This window comes from Glycine soja, chromosome 3, assembly GCF_004193775.1.
Source record: "Glycine soja cultivar W05 chromosome 3, ASM419377v2, whole genome shotgun sequence".
NCBI classification, from domain to species: Eukaryota; Viridiplantae; Streptophyta; class Magnoliopsida; order Fabales; family Fabaceae; genus Glycine; species Glycine soja.
The window spans coordinates 7,150,689-7,174,182 of NC_041004.1; the positions used below are offsets into that span (position 1 = coordinate 7,150,689).

At 39.0% G+C, this 23,494-nt stretch overlaps 2 long non-coding RNA genes across 5 annotated transcripts; both read left to right on the forward strand.

The window, feature by feature from the left end:
- The first annotated feature begins 624 nt into the window (after nucleotides 1–624).
- LOC114406091 lies at nucleotides 625–4,192 on the forward strand. Of its 4 annotated transcripts, none has more exons than XR_003665372.1 (5): nucleotides 625–778; nucleotides 884–2,730; nucleotides 2,811–3,621; nucleotides 3,824–4,004; nucleotides 4,124–4,192. It is a non-coding gene; the product is annotated as an uncharacterized LOC114406091 (long non-coding RNA). The 4 variants fall into 4 exon arrangements; XR_003665373.1 differs by having other exon boundaries at nucleotides 643–2,460; nucleotides 2,543–2,730; XR_003665374.1 differs by having other exon boundaries at nucleotides 644–2,460; nucleotides 2,571–2,730.
- Nucleotides 4,193–5,581: 1,389 nt separating this feature from the next.
- LOC114406092 lies at nucleotides 5,582–6,328 on the forward strand. The gene is made up of 2 exons (XR_003665375.1): nucleotides 5,582–5,776; nucleotides 5,926–6,328. It is a non-coding gene; the product is annotated as an uncharacterized LOC114406092 (long non-coding RNA).
- The last annotated feature ends 17,166 nt before the right edge of the window (nucleotides 6,329–23,494 follow it).

Here is a 23,494-nt window from a genome sequence, read left to right on the forward strand (position 1 = left end):
AAATCTCATTGATAGCAAGCACTTAGCCATTGCTCTTCTTCACTTTTTTTTAGTTTCCTTAGAAAATGCTAGAACTTGGACTTGGTGCGAACCTCGTTGTTGGCCCATGCAGGTCTTTTCTCTGCTCTGTTCTCCTATGTTGTTTATGACCTCACCATATGAAGCTTGTGCAAGTATCTCCATGTTTAGCATTGTCCAATTTCTGTCTATAATGTGTTTGATTAAATGCTTCTGAAGATTTTGGCTTATTGTTTGGCTTATTTTTTATGATTTTGGCTTTTTTCCATGTGTGACGGTTAAGCATTGTTCATTTGTTAGCTTTTGTCATGAGTGGTTAAGCCTTGGTTATTGTTGGTTAGAAAAGTGTTAAATCGGGAATAGGCCATTTTTTTAAATTCCGTTTATAACCAATGTTTTTTTTTCATTGCGTAAATTAAATAATGTTTAAAAATTATGTTAGAAACCGTGAAAGCTTAAATAAGCAGATAGGCCAATATTTGGTAAGTAGGGCCAATGGGCCTATTATCTAGAATTGGCCAATATTTAGAAAGTAGGGCCTTAGGCCAAATATCTGTCTCTATCTTTCTTTTTTCCCTCAATTTATTTTTTCCTTTTATGATCATTTGTTTTTTTGTCTTTAATCCTTATTATTGCTTCCCTAATATCGTGTTCCTGAAATGTGTGTAATATTGAGGTTGGTTTTCCATCACCTACGACACACGTCAGTCCTAGAAAGAAGAACCGGATCTGGCTCGTGTTCTTGAGGGATTCCTGGAAGGTTTCCATCTAGCTATTAATCTATGTTGTATCTTTTATTACTTAATACTCAAACCCTTGTTCTCTTTTCCTTCTAAGTTTCTAACACGTTTTTCAATGAATAAAGGGATTGGTTTGAAGATGAGCTTCAAGCCTTTCAAGGAGGAAAATATGGCCTTATGCCCTGTGTATGGGAGAATGAAATTTCTAGCTTCCCTCATGTATTAGTTTTTTGGAGAATACAATTAACAAATAACAATAAACTACATATGTAGTTAACAATATAAGTTAATAGTATATTAACTGATCATTTTGTCTTTAGCCTTTTTGTTTAAAATCAGAAACATGTCTGCCTGGAATTACTAGATGTAATGATACCCCCCTCCCCCCTCCTTTACAAGTCTACTTTGGTTTTTAATCTTCCAATTAAATTTATGATTGTTAGAGGTACCCTTTTCACATTAATATGTTATCAAGTAATTATTGGAATAATTTTTTTATTGTCTGACAAGATTTTGGAAGCTTCTGAAATCACATTAAAAGCATAAACATTATCAAGTAGAAGTTGGGAATTAGAAATCTCACACACAAGCTGATTTATTTATAATCACCGGATAACAGTAATTATGGAAACAAAAAAATAAATCCCTTAAGTTTAGACTAGACATTCTGGGAGGACTTTAGGCCTCTGTACTTCACCAAAACCATTAAAACTAATCATCGTAAAACAGTAGCAGGACCTAGGAACTAGGACACTCCCAACAGTCAGTAAAATTGTCATTGGCAGATAAGAGTTCCAAGGAGAGAAACAACAATAGAACAATTTAAGAAGAAATGAGAAAGTGAATATCAATTGGACTGTATTAGAAAGTAATGCAGAGAGAAAATAGACTATGTGAGAAAATGAATATCATGGTAGCTCAATAAATTATAAAACATTTTTAAGACAGAAGAAATTGTGCTAAATTGTGACATATTGCTACATTTTTAATATTCAAACCCTTGTTCTCTTTTCCTTCTCAGTTTCTATTAGACAAGAGAGATGCATTGTTGGATCCTTGGATTCCTGGAAGGTTTCTATCTAGTTGTTATGCAGTTAAGCTATGTTGTATCTTTTCTTACTTAATATTCAAACCTTTGTTCTCATTTCCTTCTCAGTTTCCGCACATGTCTAGTTTGGATGGAGTTTGTGTTAAAACTTTGTTTTGTCGTACATTTTAATGGCTTTGATAAAATATGCGACAACACTATTTATTTGTAGTGGGTCAACTCACATCTTGAAGGGCATCTCTTTGCTTGTGTATATCTTATAGGGTAAGATATTGTTGTGGATTCACTTTGGTGTTCTACACATGGCTGTTTAGTGATTTTCATTTTTGATATGAGTGGAGCTCAACTGACATTGGGGTAACTAGATGTAATTATACCACTTAACAACTACCTATAGAAAATAAGAAACTGATTTGTGTCAGCCCAACCATTGAAATATAACTAATTATTATTATTACTAGGTGGATTTTGTCAAGTGGATTTTTTAGAAATAAGAATAAGTTTGAATGCAAATGGTTTCCAAATGAAGTTTGTGCAAGTATCTCCATGTTTAACATTGTCCAATTTCTGCCTTCAAGGTGTTTGATTAAATGCTTCTTAAGATTTTGGCTTGTTTTTGATGAAATTGGAGGGCTTGTGACCTTGTGTGTCTAGGTAAACCTGTTTCCATACTGTCTTGTTAGTCCACTAAAGAGGATGTCTTATTCTCATTTTTATTTCTATTTTGCTAACATAGGGGTTGGTTTCTTCACTTTCATGTGAAGGGATAGTTGCAAACAGTACCTTTGGGCTATGTTTGGTGCATTGTATACCTTCCCTGAGTACTGCATCAAGAAAACTCCAGCCCTCCCCTACCAAAATTGATTTGAATGGCTACATTGCTGTGTTAGTATTTTGGCCTTGTATGTGGTCTTCAGCTTTCTGGTAGGTGGTCTAACTTTCTTCAGATTTATTGGCTGATAAAAAAAGAAGCTTATAACTAATCTAAAATCTTTCATTTGCAGATGTCCGGTGGACTAGAACGAGTTTGAGAGTCTGACTTTGAATATTATGTATATGAATATTATAAAGCAGGAAGCGCTGTACATAATAGACCAGGAAAAGTGGTCAATGATGGATCCAGAAACATTTACAATGATAAATTTGGAATAGTTGTGAATGACAGACCAGAAAATGTTGTCATTGTCAATGATAGATCAGAAAAAGTTGCCAAAAACCAACTATTTGTCTGGCCTTGGATGGGCATTGTTGCAAACATTGCCACTGAATTTAAAGGCGGAAGGTGTATTGGAAATATTGGTTCCAAACTAAGGGATGAGTTTACTTTGAAAAGATTTCATCCTTTAAAGGTTCAATCGTTATGGAACCGTTATGGACATTCAGGTTTTAGCATTGTAGAATTCTCCAAAGACTGAGAGAGTTTCACTAATGCAATGAATTTTGAAAGAAGTTTTAAGGCAGAATATTGTGGTAGGAAGGATTATAACAATTTAAGATCCTAATGGTATAGACTTATCACGAGCTACCCATCCATTATCCCCTCGGTCTCTTAAATTGTTGTAATCCCTCTTGTCGTTCTCCCTCAAAATTTCTTTCAAAGTTCATTGCATTGGTGAAACCCTCCTAGTCTTTGGAGAATTCTACAATGGCAAAACATGAATGTCCATAATGGTTGAACCTTCAAAGGATGGAAATCCTTTCAAATTGAAAGTGAGAAACGAGACATTAGAGCAGGTTTCCAGCAAATATGATGATATTAGTGTGTCCCTGAACAGAGTTATGGATGACAAGCGATGATTGAATCATATAATAATGGTACGCTGAAGTTTGAAGTGTTTCTTTTTCTTCTTCTTTTTTGGCATAGATTATTGTATGTTTGTTTGTTGAAAGGTGAAATAATCTGGTTGTGTGATTATATCTTTCCATTCCAGATAGCCTGTTGTTTGTTTTACTTTTTAGTGAAAATTTTCTAACCTTTTCTTGGTGGCATACGTTGTGTCTCACCTTGTTCAATTAGAAATAAAAAAACATGCATCAAACTACCCAGAAATATTGGGAGGTGTTTTACAAGGGTCGTGAAAAGGCCAGATTGGATCTGCATGCTCAGGAAAGAACTAGAGGGTCGTGAGAAGTATCTACATAGAAGTCAAGTGAAGAATGAGAATGGGAGGAGAAAACTGTACCTTGAAAGAAAAAATGTAATATTTTTTGGGTGCTTAGTTTATGTGTCAAATCGATCGCCAATAATGATCCATTTATTTAAATTTAAATAATTTGAATAGTGATGAACTTTGTTCTTCATCTCTTTTGTTTGCAGAATGGGATGGAAATAATGGAGCAGAACAAAGTCGATGAGAAAGTGATGCATTTGGCAGAAGAACATAAGGCACAAATTCTATATTCTTCTTTTTACCAATGATTAATTTAATTCCTTTGCATGTAGTCATATAAGGTTTTTTACTGAGTCGTCTTTTTTTTGGTTTTAAATGCAGAAAGAAAAGGAGCAAATGCACAAAAAAATTCTTGGACTACAAATTGAAAGGAAATCTTCAAGTAAGGAAACAGATATAGGAGAGGATGACCAAGGAGGAGAAAAATAAATTGGCCAAATATTTGTAAAGTTGTCTATCATTTGAATGAAGTGCCAATTGGCCAATCTTGTTGAATTGGCTCAGTTTCTAATTTGTACATTGGTTTAAATTGTGTTACATTTTGAAATAGTATGGGAGATGATTAAAGTCCATTCTTGGTCATGGTTGTCCAGGAAAACAAAGGACTTTAACTTATCATTCTATGAATGGTGAACAATCTTTTTGAAAGGTTTGTAGGTGGCTCAATGAAAATTCAAGTAGTAGTTCATGGTTACAGTGATATCAAGACTGAGACAACAACATAGCCTTGCACAACGAGCCTTCATTAGTAATACTTATTGCTACCTGAAAACAAATATTAAATCAGAATTAATTAGATATCGGATGGGTTAGGAAAGTGAAGGATGCAATTACAACTTTTCTGGTTCATATATTATAATCTTAGTTGTAAATTTCTTTTGGATTATGTTTATATTCGAGGACATGCTATTGCTAATTGGTAAACAGAGTTATTTATATGCCTTAGCCTTGGCTATGAACATCTTCGTTTTCACTTAATGTTTGATTTAGCAAAATAGAAAGAAATATTGTTTGGATAATAATCGTTTTCCAATATTATTAAATGTCTTGGTCTTTTTTTAATCTTAAGAATCAATACTTTCTATTTGGAAAGATGTAATAAGTGGAAAGGCCAATCATCCAATTAAATAAGCACAAAGACCAATAGTCCAACATTTGAAAAAGGACCAATGGGCCAATTGTCTTCTCTACCTTTACGTTATTTAGATTCTATTTTAATTTCTTATTATTTAAATTTCAAATAAAAGAATTCAGATTCCATTTTAATTTCTTATTATTTTCATTTTGAATAAAAAAAATTCAGTCTTTTAATTTGTAAAGTGTTATGAATGTAAAAAAAATAACGGAAAATATTAAATTATTAAAAAAAACTAAAAAATGAAAAATAAAAATATTTAAAATATTTTGTGTTTTAAAATATAGCCAATTCATGGGCCATTAGGAAGTCAATATTTTAAATTTAGTCTAACTAATCAGGACCTTTTGACCCAAGGCTATTTTTATTTTTGACATAGAAGAAGCAAATGCTGGTAGTGCTTTTTTTTTCTTTTTAAAATTAACCTTGGGGAATTTTTGCCTATTCAAATCAAATGTTGGGTGTATTCAAATCAAATGTTGGGTGCACCAGCAATAGTGTAGGTGCACCTAACAACACCGCTCCGAAAAGGCCCGTGATCAAGCACGGTTTAAACTTTATAAAAGTCCTTTAGGTTTAGGGTTTACAGCTTCTTCTTCGCATTGTGACCTTTCGCTTATTCTGCCAACATCGTCGATCGTTTCATCTCTGACCACTGCCATCGGTTAGTCTCCTCTTTACTTTCCGTCAATTTCTAACATGTTTTTCTGTGAATAAAGGGATTGGTGTGAAGATGAACTTCGAGCTTTTCTCTTTCTAGTTTTTCTAATAGATATTATTTTCATGAATTTTCTATTTTTGATGATCTTTAAGGTTACGACTATCTCTTCGCGGTGTGACCCTTCGCGCATTCTGAAAAGGAATTTATTTTCATTCTTTTGTTGTCCGAGTTGTAAGGTAAATAGTTGTTATGCAGTTAAGCTATGCTGTATCTTTTGTCTGAGTTCTACTTCAACCAGTTCTTGTAAATCTGCTATTTTTCATTCATAGTTGTGACTTTATTTGACATTTTATAGCAATTCCTAATCTATGTTGAAAGCAGTGCCACATGTAAAGCCTGCAGTGGATGTATTTGTTATCAATACTTTAATAGCATACAAATCTCTTTCTGATCCTGTGTCTTTTAAATATGGCCATCCTCAGATTATTCAACAATGTACATTTCCGATGGAAATTTTCTATTCAGGTGGTGTTTACGCTGTGTGACTGTATTTCATTTAATATTTTAACTTGAGGTTGAATGCTATTTGTTGATACATAAAAAATGATGTTCCAATTTTCTCTCGTCTGTGAAGTAATGTAAGGCTTGCTCATTTTCATTATTTTGTTGTTTGGGTTGTGTGCTCCACCTTTCAGTTCAATCTAGAGTTGTCTCTCTGTCTTCCTTTTTTCCCTCAATTTATTTTTTTTCCTTTTGTAACTTTTGTGCCTTCATTTGGGTTCCATTTGATAGTTGAATAATACACCCTCATTTAACATCAATCCATTCCTGTTACAGTGCTCTATCATATTTGTCATGTGAGATGGATTGAAAATAATTATATTTGGAGACCTTAGCATTCATGATAGTTCAGGCCTTTATGTGAGATGGATTGTAAATTTTTGTACATTATTTTTTTTTTCCAAATATAGTACATAGGGATAGTTGCAAACAGTACCTTTGGGCTGTGTTTGGTGCATTGTATAATAAGAAAATAGGATTATATAAGGTTAGCTACATTATTGAATTATTTTGTTTGATCCTCAAAAACAATGCACGATAGTTGTGTTATGGTATATCTAGATAGCTTAACTATCTGCCTCTTCTTGGTTATTCTCATACGCATATAACTTTTCAATTGATATGTTGTTGACCTAATACATCTTTCATTTTATGTGCTATGCACATGTCTAGTTTGGAGTTTGTGTTAGTGTGTGTGAAAACAAATATTAGATCAGAATTAATTAGATATCGGATGGGTTAGGAAAGTGAAGGATGCAATTACAACCTTTCTGGTTCATATTTTATAATCTTAGTTGTAAATTTCTTTTGGATTATGTTTATATTTGAGGACATGCTATTGCTAATTGGTAAACAGAGTTATTTATATGCCTTAGTCGTGGCTGTGAACATCTTCGTTTTCACATAATGTTTGATTTAGCAAAATAGAAAGAAATATTGTATGGATAATAATCGTTTTCCAATATTATTAAATGTCTTGGTGTTTTTTAATCTTAAGAATCAATACTTACAATTTGAAAAGATGTAATAAGTGGAAAGGCCAATCATCCAATTAAATAAGCACAAAGACCAATCGTCCAATATTTGAAAAAGGACCAATAGGCCAATTCAGATGTAATTATTTTTTCCTTTTTCCCCCTCAATTTATTTTTTCCTTTTGTAACTCTGGAGGAATTTATTTTCATTCTTTTGTTGTCTGGGTGGTAAGGTAAATATGTTTTTCTGTGAATAAAGGGATTGGTGTGAAGATGAGCTTCGAGCTTTTCTCTTTCTAGTTTTGCTAATAGATATTATTTTCATGAATTTTCTGTTTTTGATGATATTTTTGGGTTAATAAAAAATAGTTTCTTGAGGAATTTAAGAAATGTAAGGCTTGCTCATTTTCATTCTTTTGTTGTCCGAGTTGTAAGGTAAATAGTTGTTATGCAATTAATCTATGTTGTATCTTTTGTCTGAGTTCTACTTCAACCAGTTCTTGTAAATATGCTCTTTTTCATTCATAGTTGTGACTTTCTTTGACATTTTATAGCAATTCGTAATCTATGTTGAAAGCAGTGCCACATGTAAAGCCTGCAGTGGATGTATTTGTTATCAATTCTTTTGTTGTCCGGATTGTAAGGTAAATAGCTGTTATGCAGTTAAGCTATGTTGTATCTTTTGTCTGAGTTCTACTTCAACAAGTTCTTGTAAATCTGCTCTTTTTCATTCATAGTTGTGACTTTATTTGACATTTTATAGCAATTCCTAATCTATGTTGAAAGCAGTGCCACATGTAAAGCTTGCAATGGATGTATTTGTTATCAATACTTAAATAGCATACCAATCCCTTCCTGATCTTGTGTCTTTTAAAAATGGTCATCTTCAAATTATTAACCATTGTACATCTCCGACGGAAATTTTTCGTTCAGGTGGTGTTTACACTGTATGATTGTATTTCATTTAATATTTTGACTTGAGGTTGAATGCTATTTGTTGATACATAAAAAATGATGTTCCAATTTTCTCTCGTTTGTGAAGTAATGTAAGGCTTGCTCATTTTCACTATTTTGTTGTCTGGGTTGTGCTCCACCTTTCGGTTCAATCTAGAGAGTTGTCCTTGTCTTCCTTTTTTTCCATCAATTTATTTTTTCCTTTTGTAACTCTTGTGCCTTCATTTGGGTTCCATTTGATAGTTGAATAATACACCCCGATTTAACATCAATCCATTCCTTTTACAGTGCTCTATCATATTTGCCATGTGAGATGGATTGAAAATAAGTATATTTGGAGACCTTAGCATTCAGGTTGGTGTGAAGATGAGCTTCTAGCTTTTCTCTTTCTAGTTTTGCTAATAGATATTATTTTCATGAATTTTCTGTTTTTGATGATCTTTTTGGGTTAGTAAAAAGTAGTTTCTTGAGGAATTTAAGAAATAAAAGGCTTGCTCATTTTCATTCTTTTGTTGTCTGGGTTGTGCTCCACCTTTTGGTCCAATCAAGAGTTGTCTCTGTCTTCCTTTATCTTTCTAGTTTTGCTAATAGTTATTATTTTTATGAATTTAATGTTTTTGATGACCTTTTTGGGTTAATAATGTGCTGGTTAGTGTCTATTATTGGTTCTCTCATGATCAACTCATGACCATAAGTAATATTTGGGTGTTTAGTAAGCATACAAAGAAATTGGAGGGCTTGTGACCAAAATATGAATAATTTTGAATTCAAATGGTTTGTATGTATTGTACATAAAAAATTCTGTTTGGGTAAATAACTGTTATGGAGTTGAGCAATGTTGTATCTTTTGTCTGAGTTCTACTTCAACCAGTTCTTGTAAATCTATTCTCTTTCATTTCATTCATAGTTGTGACTTTATTTGACATTTTATAGCAATTCCTAATCTTTTTTAAAACAGTGCCACATGTAAAGCCTGCAGTGGATGTATTTGTTATCAATTCTTTTGTTGTCCGGGTTGTAAGGTAAATAGCTATTATGCAGTTAAGCTATGTTGTATCTTTTGTCTGAGTTCTACTTCAACCAGTTCTTGTAAATCTGCTCTTTTTCATTCATAGTTGTGACTTTATTTGACATTTTATAGCAATTCCTAATCTATGTTGAAAGCAGTGCCACATGTAAAGCCTGCAATGGATGTATTTGTTATCAATACTTAAATAACATACCAATCCCTTCCTGATCCTGTGTCTTTTAAAAATGGTGTCATATCCTAATTTCGTCCGGGGACCTTTGCTTGATGACATACGACCTTTGTTTGGTCCTTGTAAGGTGCTTGGCACCCATCATTAGGCCATTTGTGAAATTCCGGGACATGCCGGAAAACAAAAGAAAATATTGATGCACAATCCGTAAGGTTCCGTGACACCCCGGAAATCAAATGGAAGCATCGTTGCACAATTAAGTGAGGTTCCGTAACATTCCGTAAGTAAAAAAGGGGATGATTATGTAATCTGCAAGGTTCCGTAACATTACGGAAAGAAAACAAGTATCGTTACGAAATTCGTAAGTTTCCATAACTTTACGAAAAAAGAATCACCAAAAAAGGCAGGGGGTGTACTTAGTAAAAATGGGGGTGCAAATAGCAACCAGACCCACTTGGGCCCTCCAGAAGATTCCTCTAGAAGGCTGTTGCTTCTGGAGGAAGCAACCCTGCTTGCCTGGGCGAGCTGGGCGGCAACCATCTCCCCTATTTTGCTATAAATAGGGGAGGAAGTGAGAAGGAAAAGGGTTCAGCCCCTTAGGCACTTCTCTCTCTTTCGAATTTGCTTGGAAAAATTGTTTCCGTGAAGAAAATTTAAGCCGAGGCGCTTCCGAAACGTTTCTGTAACGTTTTCCGTGAGGAATTTCGCGAAGGTTTCGACCGTTCTTCATTCGTTCTTCATCGTTCTTCGATCTTCAACGGGTAAGTACCTCGAACCAAGCTTTTCGATTCATTCTATGAACCCGTGGTGGTCCACATTGTGTTTCGTGTATTTTTATTCTCATTTTATTTACTTTTTATACCCCCTTTTGACGTGCTTAAGCCATTTTATTTAAGTCATTTCTCGCTTAAACTAAAAATAAAATAAATTTCCACCGATCGTTTGAATTGTATTATCCGTTAACTTCGGTTAAAATGAATTTCGACCGTTCGGTCATGCCGTAACCACGTTGGAAATAAAAAAAAGAGGTAAAATAATAATATAATAATAAAAAACGTCTTTTAATAAAATAAAGCGGAAAATCAATCGGACGTTTTCTCTTTGGGATTTCTCATTCTTAATTGAATTGACTAATAACTAAAGTGAAACTAAGGCTAAAATCAACTCGCCTAGTCAAGCTCGTCCATAAAAAATAGGTTTTTGAAGTTTGTCATTTCAATTTCTTGCTAAGTAAAATGGATCATTTTCAAGGTCCAACGCCTTAAAATGATCACCTTTTAAAGTAAAAAAGAATCACTTGATAAGAAAGAACTACGTAGGTCTTATTTCCTCATCGCAATTGAGGAATACGTAGGAGCAAAGGGAAACACCCTTGTCGACCACAAAAAGAGAAAAATATAAAAAGAGTATAAAGGATATAAAGACATAAAAAGGGAACATAAAAAAATCAAAGTCATGTTTGCACATTCGATTAAAGGCTGCCGTCCCTTGGGACGGACGTGTAGGGTGCTAATACCTTCCCCGTGCGTAAATAAAACTCCCGAACCTTTCACTTAAAAGTTCGTAGATCGCGTCTTTTCCGGTTTTTCCGACGTTTTCCTCAAATAAACGTTGGTGGCGACTCCGCGCGTATTCCTTTCGTGGAATACGCATCTCGCGAGTCACGCGTCGCCCTCCCGCCGAAGGGTAGGTTGCGACAGTAGGCGACTCCACTAGGGAAGTTTTTTAGAGAGTTAGGCCATTTAATCTTGTGCAATGTTATACCGTGACTTACTCCTTTGTTGGGTTTCCCTTCATTATGTTCTTGTATATATAACTCATTGATGTTTTTTGTGCATTTTTAAGTGTATGCTTGAGGTAAATATTTATTCATTTGATGCACACAAACACTAACACTATTTGCACACACGGTGAGTTGAAAAAAAAAAAAAAGGGGCCCTATACCCGGGTTCGTGGGAACATAAGGAGTGGAGGTGAATCTGTGATCATGCTAGGTCTCCGACTTGCTTGATTGCAGTGAACCCTCATCTAGAGTTTTTCTCTTTGAAAACATATTGTTGCTAGTAGTCCCTACTGCTGCAGTATGTTCTTCGAAGAGGATGATACCTCTAGAAACCATCAAGAGAGATATGACCACCTTGGGAATTATCACTAAAAGCCCTTTTAGTTCCCTCCCATATAGGTCCCTTTAAATAGGGGCACGGAGCAAACACGTTGTGTGCCATTTTTCACACTGCCATGCACAAGTGTCATGTACCCTTTTGCTTATATTTGTTTGTGAATATTGTCGTACTATGTACATCCCCGTGTTGTGCCTTTCGCATATGCATCATGCGTGGGTTTCGTCTTTGATCCCCTCACTTTAGCAAACCGACAGAGGGTCCGTGTCGCCTTCTTAAAAACATACGTTGGGTGCCATGCTGCCCAAACGTTGTATCCAAGAAGGGGACAATTTCTCGGGCTCCCGTATTCGTAAATTGCATCTGTGTCATATGCATTTCTTCATGCGTTCATCCATTCCACCCATGATAGATGTCGGAGTTTTGATTCGCACTAGATTTTATTTCACTTTAGTAAAACATGGGATCAAGTCAAAAGCCTTCGCTTAAAAAGAGGTTCTATCAAGTCAAAATCAAGAGCTTAGAGGTCACTAGTTTACGAGAGTTGGGGCAATTAATGGGTCAACTTCAACGGCAAGCCTTCCGCAAAGCCTATGGTAAGATTTGGGACCTAGCTAGGGTAGAAGTCTCCATGGAACCGATTGCATCCCTTTCCCAGTATTATGACCAGCCCCTAAGGTGCTTCACATTTGAGGACTTCCAGCTAGTGCCGACTGTGAAAGAGTTTGAAGAAATCCTGGGATGCCCACTGGGAGGAAGGAAGCCATATCTTTTCTCTGGGTTCTATCCCTCCACGACAAGAGTTGCCAAGGTAGTGAAAATCTCAGCACAAGAGTTGGACCGTGTAAAGCAAAATAGGAATGGGGTAGTCGGAGTATCAAGGAAGTGTTTGGAGGAAAGGGCAAAGGCCTTGGCAAAATCAAGGCGAATGGGCTTTCTTTTATTGACATCTTGGCGCTTTTGATCTTTGGAGTTGTCCTCTTTCCGAATATGGAAGGGTTAGTGGACCTAGCAGTGATTGACGCTTTCCTCGCCTTTCAACATGGCAAGGAAAGCCCGGTCGTCGCCATTTTGGCCATGAATGACACGTTCGACCGGGGATGTGAAAAGAGCGGCGCAAGAATTGTTTGTTGTGCACTGGCTCTCTATGTGTGGCTGGTTTCACACCTTTTTCTCCAAGAAGGTAGGCCCGTCTATCCGCTACAAGGTCACCGCTCGTGCGTCGAAAAAGGAAAGGCGAATTGGGACCAACTCTTGCCTAGCATGGAGGGGCGTCTGTTAATTTGTTCCCTCGCTAGAAGGAAGGAAGAATCAGGATTCTATCTTCATGCGAAGGATGTACAAATGTTCCCTTGATGGAACAAGAGGTTGTATTAATTATAATCCCGTCCTCGCCATAAGACAGCTTGGCTACCCCATGAGAGGAGTGCCATCAGACGAAAGCATCACGCCTTTCATCGCACGGGGTTTTAGTGACCCCAATGCAAAGGTACTCCAAGGAGTTCGCAAGGCATGTGATGCGGTGTGAAGAAAGGACAGAGAGCTTAGGGGAAGCAGTAATGGGATCATCGGTGACTATCATAAGTGGCTGAGAGTCCGAACACAAGGATTGGATTGGCTCCCAAATCTAAAGACTGTGAGAGACGATGAGGTTAAAGCTTCGAAAGAAAGTGATGAGGTACAAGCCCTAAAGGCAGAGCTTGAAAGAGCCCGGGTAGTCGAAGAGAAGTTCAAGTCCATAGCCATCAAAGTCTGAAAAGAGTATGATGAACTAAGGGACGTCAATATGGCCACAGCTGAAGCCTTGGAACGAGAAACCAAGAAGGCCCGAAAGGAAGAACACGACCAAAGCAAAGTTTTGAGGGGATTTATAGTGCAGCAATAGTGAGCTCAAGCTCCGAAGAGGTGAAAGGAATCATCACAGGTCAAAGGCATGATCTTGAAGGACGAGCTAAAGGTTTGCCTTAGGTCGAAAAGAAATTTGTCCCAACAGTTAAGCAAGATTGAAGGGAATATGTGGGCCATCATCGATAAGTGCAAAGAGAAGCTAAATCTAGCGGTGACTCACGAGCAAAGGCTAGAGGATGAGTACGCCAAGATATCAGCAGAAAGGGAAGCAAGGGAAAGGGTAATTGATTCATTGCACCAAGAGGCAACAATATGGACGGACCGATTTGCTCTTACTTTGAACAGGAGTTAAGAACTTCCCCGATTGCTAGCCAAGGCCAAAGCAGTGGCAGACACCTACTCCGCCCCCGAGGAGATCCACAGACTTCTCAGCTATTGTCAGCATATGATAGACTTAATGGACCATATGATTGGAAACCGCTAGGAAGTTTTTATTGTCGCTCAGATCTTGACTAGTTATAACTTTTTGAATAAGATGAGTTTATCCCACGTTTTTACTCCAAAAATTAGTGCGAATCAAGTCACTCCCGCATTTTATCTCTAGCATGCATTGTATGTTGGTCTCGTCCTTTGTCACGGGAAGCCGGAAGGTCCATATCACCTTCTTAATTGTACACATGGGGCACTGCGCCCCCAAATGCGCAAGTAAGAAGAGATAATTTTCTGGGCTCTCGTGTCCGTAAAATGCATTCATATCATGCACCGCATAAACATCTCTTCAGCATCATAATGAACATATCATTCCTGCATATGTACGTTATCACATTCCCATTTTGCATGAGTCATTGCATCATCATATGCGTTCAACATACTTTTTGTTTGCTCATACATGATCCTTGTATTTTCCTCTACAAAAAAAAAAGGGAAGTACGAAAATTCACGCTGCATTCTTAGTTGCATATATTCGGTACCATGAGTCAACCATGTTGGGATCATAAACCCATTTCACTTAAAAACAAAATGATTGAACATGGTACCTAATGCATGTTTAACTAAGAAAGGATGTTTCTTCGGGCATCTCAATCTCATAATTACATTTTCCATGCATAGCATGCGTATTCTCGAGTCTTTCATCCCTATGAAATGTTGTTGAAGTATTGGCGATCAAAATTGCCATTCCCTGGGATATGGGGTTAAACCAAGCTCCCGCTTTTACGAAAAGGTTCATCGAGTCAAGTTGAAGCATGGAAGTGACCATCTTGCAAAAATTGGGGCAAAAGATGGATCGTGTTACATCATTGCTTCGTCTACTGCCAAACATGTTTAGGATTATTGATATCCTTGTTACTTCCAGCTTCACCTTGACAAAGATGTCATGGACCATGTTGAAAATTTAAATTGATTCAACCCCATGTCCTGCGTAAAAATTCGCAATACTTCAACTATGCATCATTCGCATACATCCATACTTTTCATTGGTTGCATTGCTCATTACATTCTTTCCTTGAAAAAAAAAAGAAGAGAACTTAATCATTGTTATAAAAAAGAAAAAAAACACGCATGCTTTACGGCGCCCTCACCGAACTTGTGCTAGAGCTAGAGTAATGGGTGAAGTAGAGGAGATACAAGAGAAGATGAAGGCCGACATGGAGGCCATTAAAGAGAAAATGGCCACAATGATGGAGGCCATGATGAGCGTGAAGAAGATAATGGAAGCCAATGCGGTTGCAATTGCCACTACCAGCGTTGTTGCTAAGGTAAACCCGACGTCCCCATCCGGCATCAACCAAATGAATCATCCAACCTCTGATATGGTAGGCAAAGATTTGGGAAGTACGGGCGGCCCCCATGATGTGCAAATTCAAAACGACCACGCCTTCCCGCCATATGGCTTGCCTCTCAACTATACGCCACCCAATGTGGCGTACACTCCCAATAAGAATGTCAATAACTCCACTCCTATACCCATTGAGAGGCAGCAACCCCAAACTGATCATGCACATGTCTCTTAAACCGTGGAAGAGACACATGAAATTCCCCACCACAATCTAGCCGACTTCGAGCCTTGGCTCGGATATGCCACTGAAGGGCAAGCAGCTGGTGGTATACCCCTGCAAAACACTTTGGAGGGCCCTCAGTATCATCCATAACCACAACCCTCACGTTCCACAGCGGTTAAAAACCCTCATGACTATGGCAGGAATGGGAAAGTTGGATCATCTAGAGGAAAGGCTCAGGGCCATTGAAGGAGGTGAAGATTATGCCTTTGCTAACCTAGAAGAGTTGTTCCTAGTACCCAATATCATCACCCCACCCAAGTTCAAGGTGCTGGACTTTGACAAGTACAAGGGGACTACTTGTCCCAAGAACCATCTAAAGATGTATTGTCAGAAGATGGGGGAATACGCAAAAGATGAGGAATTGCTGATACATTCCTTCCAAGAAAGTCTTACTGGGGTAGCTGTTACCTGGTACACTAACTTGGAACCTTCCCGAGTCCATTCTTGGAAGGACCTAATGGTTGCCTTTGTTAGGCAGTATCGGTACAATTTTGATATGGTTCCGGATAGGATGCAACTATAGAACATGTGCAAAAAGGGGGACGGATCTTTCAAAGAACACGCCCAAAAGGTGGAGGGATCTGGCGGCCCAGGTGGTACCCCCAATGATGGAAAGGGAGACGATAATCGTGATGGTAGACACATTATCGATACTCTACTATGAAAAGATGGTGGGCTACGCACCCTCAAAGCTTTGCGGATTTGGTCTTCGCCAGTGAAAGGATCGATGTGGGTCCGAAAAGAGGCAAATTTGATCATCCTACTAGGACGACTGAGAAAACTGGGGCAAATGAAGTGGGTGAGAAAGAGGGAGAAACCCATGCTGTGACTGTCATTCCTATACGGCCAAGTTTCCCACCAACCCTACAATGTCTTTACTCAGCCAATAACAAACCTTCTCCTTACCCACCGCCCAGTTATCCACAAAGGCCATCCCTAAATCAACCACAAAGTCTGTCTACCGCACTTCCAATGACGAACACCACTTTTCGCACAAACCAAAAAACACCAACAAAAAGGAATTTTGCAGCAAAAAGCCTATAGGGTTCACCCCAAATTCCGTTGTCATATGCTAAACTTGATCCCATATCCACTCAATAATTCAATGGTAGCCATAACCCCAACCAAGGTTCCTCAACCTCCATTTTTCTGAGGATACGACTCGAACGCAGCGTGTGCTTATCATGGAGGAGCCTCGGGGCATTCCATTGAGCATTGTATGACCCCGAAGCATAAAGTGTGAAGTCTAATTGATACGGGCTGGCTGAAATTTGAGGAGAATCGCTTGTTGAATCCTAACATTGATAAGCAATACCATACATGGGGCAATTCTGGAAGCTGTTGTTATGACTCATCAGGATTTTCAAGTTTATGCCATAAACCACAGTTACAATGCTAAATGATATGGATAAAATGGACATCCTCTCACGAACACATCTTTGCTTATTCAACTTCCACCGGAATGTGAGTGTAAGCCATTGGTCTGTTTGCTCAAGCAACCTGCGCTCCTGAGTGTTGACTTCCAAGACCGTTCAATCAGAGATTACTCATCTTACACGTTGGTGGGGGTGTCGTAAAACGACGAGTAAAGTAAAAAAAAAAGAAAAAAGAAGAGAGGGCATTTGATTGACTGTGTTTTCAAGTAAAAATATAGACGTTCATGTGACCTCATTTTATCATGCCGGAAAGTTTGTCTTCTTAGAGAAGCGAGTTGTCAAGAATAGGATGTTGGACAAATGGCCTCAGAAAGGGGGGGTTGAATTAAGATGCAAAGACTATTCCCCAATTGAACTATCACTCTTTCTTTTTGGATTAACAATGCACCCTTAACATGAATTACTCAAAAGACAAATCAAAATAAACTTCTTTAAAGCAAAAGATAAATAGCAATAAAAGAAGTTTAAAGGAAGAGAGGAATGCAAACTTGATTTATACTGGTTCGGCCACTTCCCGCGCCTACGTCCAGTCCTCAAGAAACCCACTTGAGATTTTTCACTCTCTTTGTAAAAATCCTTTTACAAAGTCTGAACCACATAGGGACAACCCTTCCCTTGTGTTCAAGAATCCTCTACAATAAGAGACTCTCAGTCTCTTAATCCCTTTTCAGAAGTAAGAAGAAGAGAAGAAGAAATCTCTCTTAAAAAAGATAGATTGTACAATGAAGATCAATCAAAATTCCTTATTGAATATGCAAGTGGTTGACCAAGGAATCTTTTTGAGAGGATAAGACATTTCAGTTCAGAAAAACTCTTAATCTTTTGAGAGGATAAAACTTTTTGGGCAATGAAAACTCTCTTTAAATTCGTGTTTCCAAGTCACCTTTGATGGCCATTCATAAACCATTTGAATAGATGTGACTCTTGGAAATTATTTTCTGAAAATCTCCTCTGGTAATCGATTACAAGACTTGTGAAATCGATTACAGGCTTTAAAATTTGAATAAACTGCTGGTAATCAATTACCATCCATGTGTAATCGATTACACAATATAAATTTTGAATTCAAATTTCTAGTGACTGTTATAAACATTTTCAGCTGTTGGTAATTGATTACCAGAGAGTAAATCTCAATTTAAAATGATTTAGATAGAATTCTTTGGCCAAACCTTTTGCTTTTTCAATTTGGAAACTTCTTCCTAAGATTCTAGAGATCAACTTGATCATATATCTTGATTTTCTTGGATTCTTGCCTTGAATAAAACTTGGAAGCACTTGATCCTTTGGCATCATCAAAACATCAAAACATCTTGCTTCTACATAGGAGTCATTTGACTTAATCCATAAAAAAAAAAAAAATCCTTCAACTATTTCTCGTCCTTGGAAAAATTCTTTTTGCAAGAATCAACTGCTTCTTTCATTCTTCCTCACTACGAGGCTATGAAAACAAGACAACGATGGTTACCTCAAAGCCCTACACTGGGGCAATGAAAGGCACCATGCATGAACCTCAAGCGAACCTAGGGGCAGATTAGAAGTCCCCACCCAATAGGTTCCCTCCTACAAGGTCATGACGAAAGATAACAATTGGTACCTCAAAGCCTTACACTGGGGCAATGAGGGGCATCGTGCATGAGCCTTAAGTGAACTTAGGGGCAGATTAGAAGTTCTCACCCAATAGGTTCCCTCCTACACGGTCATGACGAAAGACAACGATTGGTACCTCAAAGCCTTACACTTGGTTAATGAGGGGCACCGTGCATGAGCCTCAAGTGAACATAGGGGCAGATCAAAAGTTCTCACTCGTTGATGTTTTTAAACAAGAAAAAAAAGGAGACAAACCCTGGAATTTCAATAAATTGATTAAACGTCAAACGACTCCATTGCCGTCACTCCAAAATGGTCAAGTGACTAAATCAAACAGAACATTCACTCTGAGGGAGTTCCCGGAGAGATTTGCAAAAAGATAGGATAAGGTTACATGGACTATCACCTTTTTCAAAAGGACAGTCAATCTGTGTTTCCCAAAAAAATCAAATCAAAATCACAAAATAGGGAAAGAATGTCATGAACATTGTACAACTTTCCATTACATTGCATTGTTTCATATGAAGTCCGCATTTACCAAATTTCACGACAAAGGTTGCATGCATCTGCATCCCTAAAAATCATGTTAATTGCATAGATTTCCTACATCTAATGTCCAAATCTTGTGGATTTGGGATGACCGACCCTCTCGATGAGTCGATCTCTTGCTTTCTCATAAGGGTGGACCCTTGGGTACTTGTACCTATCACCTTGAGAGGACTACACGTCCTCGCCTTGAGAGGACTACATGTCCTCACCATCAGAGGGATGCACGCCCTCACCTCCAGAGGACTACACGTCCTCGCCTTGAGAGGGCTACCCGCCCTTGCCTTGGGTACTAGTTACCCTCACCTTCAGAGGGCTACACGCCCTCGGCATCAGAGGACTGCATGTCCTCACCTTCAGAGGGCTACACGCCCTCGCCATCAGAGGACTGCATGTCCTCACCTTCGTAGGGCTACACGCCCTCACCTTTAGAGGACTACACGTCCTCGCCAACAGAGGGCTGGACGCTCTCACCTTGAGAGGACTACACGTCCTCGCCAACAGAGGGCTGCACGCCCTCACCTTGAAGAGGACTACACGTCCTCGCCAACAGAGGGCTGCACACCCTCACCTCCAGAGGACTACACATCCTCGCCTTGAGAGGGCTGCACGCCCTCACCTTTAGAGGGCTACGTGTCCTCATTTTCAGTGTGCTCCACATCCGCACCTTAAGAGAATTTAACGTCCTCTGTCCTTAAATGCTTAACCGAGACTTGCACTCCCGGTTAAGGGACCAGTAGTTTCCTTTTAACGGTTCCTGGGCCACCCCCTGATATTGGAGGAGGGCCAACTGTGCGAGCACAACCAGAGAGGGAGGTTATCACACAGCTACTATGCATACCGGGGCAAGATTTCACCCGTGCCGCTGCAAAGAGACGAGTGCGGATCATGCGCACCAACATGACCACTCTTACACAGATATAGATGACATTGCTACTTAGCAACATTCTGCCCAGCGACCGCAATGCCAATCTCCCCTTGCAAAAGTATCAGTTGGTCTGTGTCGTCCCGACGTGGGTAAGTATGCATATGGTTCAACTGATTTCTGATACCATCTATTGTTTGCAGGGATTGCACCCACAAAGACACCCAGTGGACCTGAAGAAGTCCAACAGGGCCCTGGGGTTTCCAGCTCTGGTTACGGGCCTCTATCGGCCCTACAGGGCGCCCGTTCCCCACCAGCAAGGTCATGCCATCCCGACATAGGTAAGTATGCATATGGTTCAAGCTGATTTCTGATGTCATCTATTGTTTGCAGGGATCACGCCCGCAGGACACCCGGTGGACCCAAAGAAGTCCAACAGGGTCCTGGGGTTTCCAGCACTGATTACGGGCCTCTGTCAGTTCTACGGAGTGCCCGTCGCCCCAACAAGGTCATTAGGCCCCGCATTAACCGGGCTTTCATCAAGAAGTACTGCACCCCCAGACGGGCGCAGGGCGAGACACCACAGTAGCATTGGGATGGCCGGTAGCGGGCAACAGACACACCGCCATCACCTCTAGAGTTCACCTCAGCTCATCCACAAAAAGGTTAGAGCGTTGCTTACGACCCATGGCCGACCAATAAGCGACCAAGTCCAAAGCCAAAGGTAAGCAAAGTACTACGTCAGTGACCGACAAGTCATAAGGCGTCCAGCTCAAGACGTTAAAGAAGCGCTACTAGGAGGCAACCTAGTAACTTTTAAATTCCTGCTTGCTAGTTGATCACCTTTTGTTTCTCAAGTCATATTGGGACGCACCTAGTTGCTCATGATCCTAGGAATTTAAATAAAACGAGCACAAGCTCGGAAGGTAGTCATACCTCACAAAATATATATATGTATGTTTAGGTAGAAAGATACCTTAGATATACATGTATGTAAACAAAAACACACTTCACAAAATATATATATGTATGTTTAGGTAGAAAGATACCTTAGATATGCATGTATATAGCAAAAATACCTTACAAAACATATATATGTATGTTTAGGTAGCAAGATACCTTGGATATGCATGTATATAGCAAAAATACCTCACAAAAATATACACATGTTTAGGTAGCAAAATACCTCATGAAAAAAAAGGAAAAAAACAAACAAGAAAAAGAAATAAACAAATGATAATGATAAAAAAAAAAGAAGGAGAAAAAAGAAAATAAGTTGTCTAGCTGAAAAACCAACATGCTTTTGAAAAGAGATAACTTCCAGCTTTTCTTTGAAAAAATTCACTGATCATAACCAATTTTTGAAAAAAAAATGTGTACACATTTGAAGGGTAAATACTGTGAAAATTTTCCCGGACGCCCGAAATGGATTTGGATGAATGCACAAATGGATAAAAGAACATATTTTGGAAACATTGGGTTGATTTAAAATAGAGGAAATGAATCCTGAGCCCTAGCATCACATGACCATAAAAATTTGACACTTGAGTGTCCACATAGGTGCATGCATGACCAGTTTTGCATAAAATTTCCAAATCATCATTTTTGCATTTGTGTCATGGAAATAATGTGGGGCATCCCTTTTATCCTTGAGCCAAACCAAACCCTGACATGTATCATGCCTAGCCATTCTACAAGTCTTGAGCCAAAATCCTGACTCACCATAAACCTTGACCCAGGATTAGAATGTCAATCCTTACCCTCAGAAGCAAAAAAGAAGAGAAGGAAAATTTCCAATCAAAGAAAAAGAGAAGGAAAATTTCCAATCAAAGGGAAAAAGGAAGCAAGGAAATTCCCAATCAAAGAGTGGGAGAAAGAAAAAAAGAAAAGAAAGAAAATTCCCAACCAAAGAATAGGAGAAAGTAAAAAGAAGAAAGCTCCTGGTCAAAGAAACCAGAAGAAATGTGCAGAGAGGTCTTTGGACCAGACAATATCTGAACAATACAGACTTGTCACCAAATGAACAATAGAAAGAAAAGGAAACCATGACCTAAAAGTGGTCTTCTCCCTCTGATTACCAACCAAAATCCTGTGCGTCGGTGACTTGTTCGCCTCGCGCAAAACCAAAACAGAAAAGGAAAAGGCCAAAAACACACAAAAGCCGAAAAACCCACCAAAAGAACCCATTCCCAAGGGAAGCCCTATTGATCCATGATCACGCATGTAATTTTTGATTTGATAGCAAGTAATTTGCAAAGTCAAGTCATGACATATCTATGATTCAGAATTAGGATGAAACACTTACCTGTGCGAGATTGATACACTTTAAGCGGATTTCTTCTATTTTTGTCGAACCCAGTGTTTCCTCTAAATGGTCATTTAGAAACGAAATGCTAACATCCAAAATCTCATTTATGGTTATGAGGGATTTCATCAACATACTCTCCTTCCCCGGTAGACGCATTGTTTTTCACTCAAAAAAGGCATATGCTGCTCTAATCAGTTGGAATATTTGTCTCTTTGCTAAAGCATGTTTGCACTTTAGTGGAGAAAACACCGAGACTTTTTCAAGTCTCACAAGTTATCTAGAACTACGTAGGTCTGAGTTCCTCATTGGGGGATACGTAAGAGCAAGAGCCTCGCTTTTGTCGACCACACCACCTTCTGTTACCATGACCCAAGGGCTGGTAGCCTGCGGAGACACCTTACGGTTATCCGTGCCTCGTCATTTAGTGACCCCAAGTGTGATTGATGAGCAGAGGCCAAGGTGGTCATCTGCGCCCTTTCCAGTGATATCAGCATCTTCCGGTGGAGACTTTGTCAAGTCTCACAAGTTATCCAGAACTACGTAGGTCTAAGTTCCTCATTGGAGGATACGTATGAGCAAGAGCCTTGCTTTTGTCGGCCGCCCCACAATGTCTGTCATACTGACCCTAAGGTCATGTGACATGCGGAGACAAAATTTGGTCATTCCGCACCCCTTTGCCATTCAGACATAGTCGTGTCCAATGGCACGCAGAGACAAAATTTGGTCATTGTGCACCCTTTTGTCATCCAGAGGCGGCGGGCCCGATGACATGCAGAGACAAAATTTGGTCATTCCGCACCCCTTTGCCATTCAGACACAGTCGTGTCCGATGGCACGCAGAGACAAAATTTGGTCATTCTGCACCCTTTTGTCATCTAGAGGCGGCGGACCCGATGACATGCGGAGACAAAATTTGGTCATTCCGCACCCATTTTCCATTCGGGCACAGTCGTGTCCGATGGCACGCAGAGACAAAATTTGGTCATTCTGCACCCTTTTGTCATCTAGAGGCGGCGGGCCCGATGACATGCGGAGACAAAATTTGGTCATTCCGCACCCCTTTGCCATTCAGACACAGTCGTGTCCGATGGCACGCAGAGACAAATTATGGTCATTCTGCACCCTTTTGTAATCGAGAGGCGGCGGACCCGATGACACGCGGAGATTTACATCATCTTCCGCACTTACAAGATCGGTAATACTAACTTTTGAGTCACGCTAACGGGCGGAAATAACCGAGTGGTTATCCGTATAAACATTCTT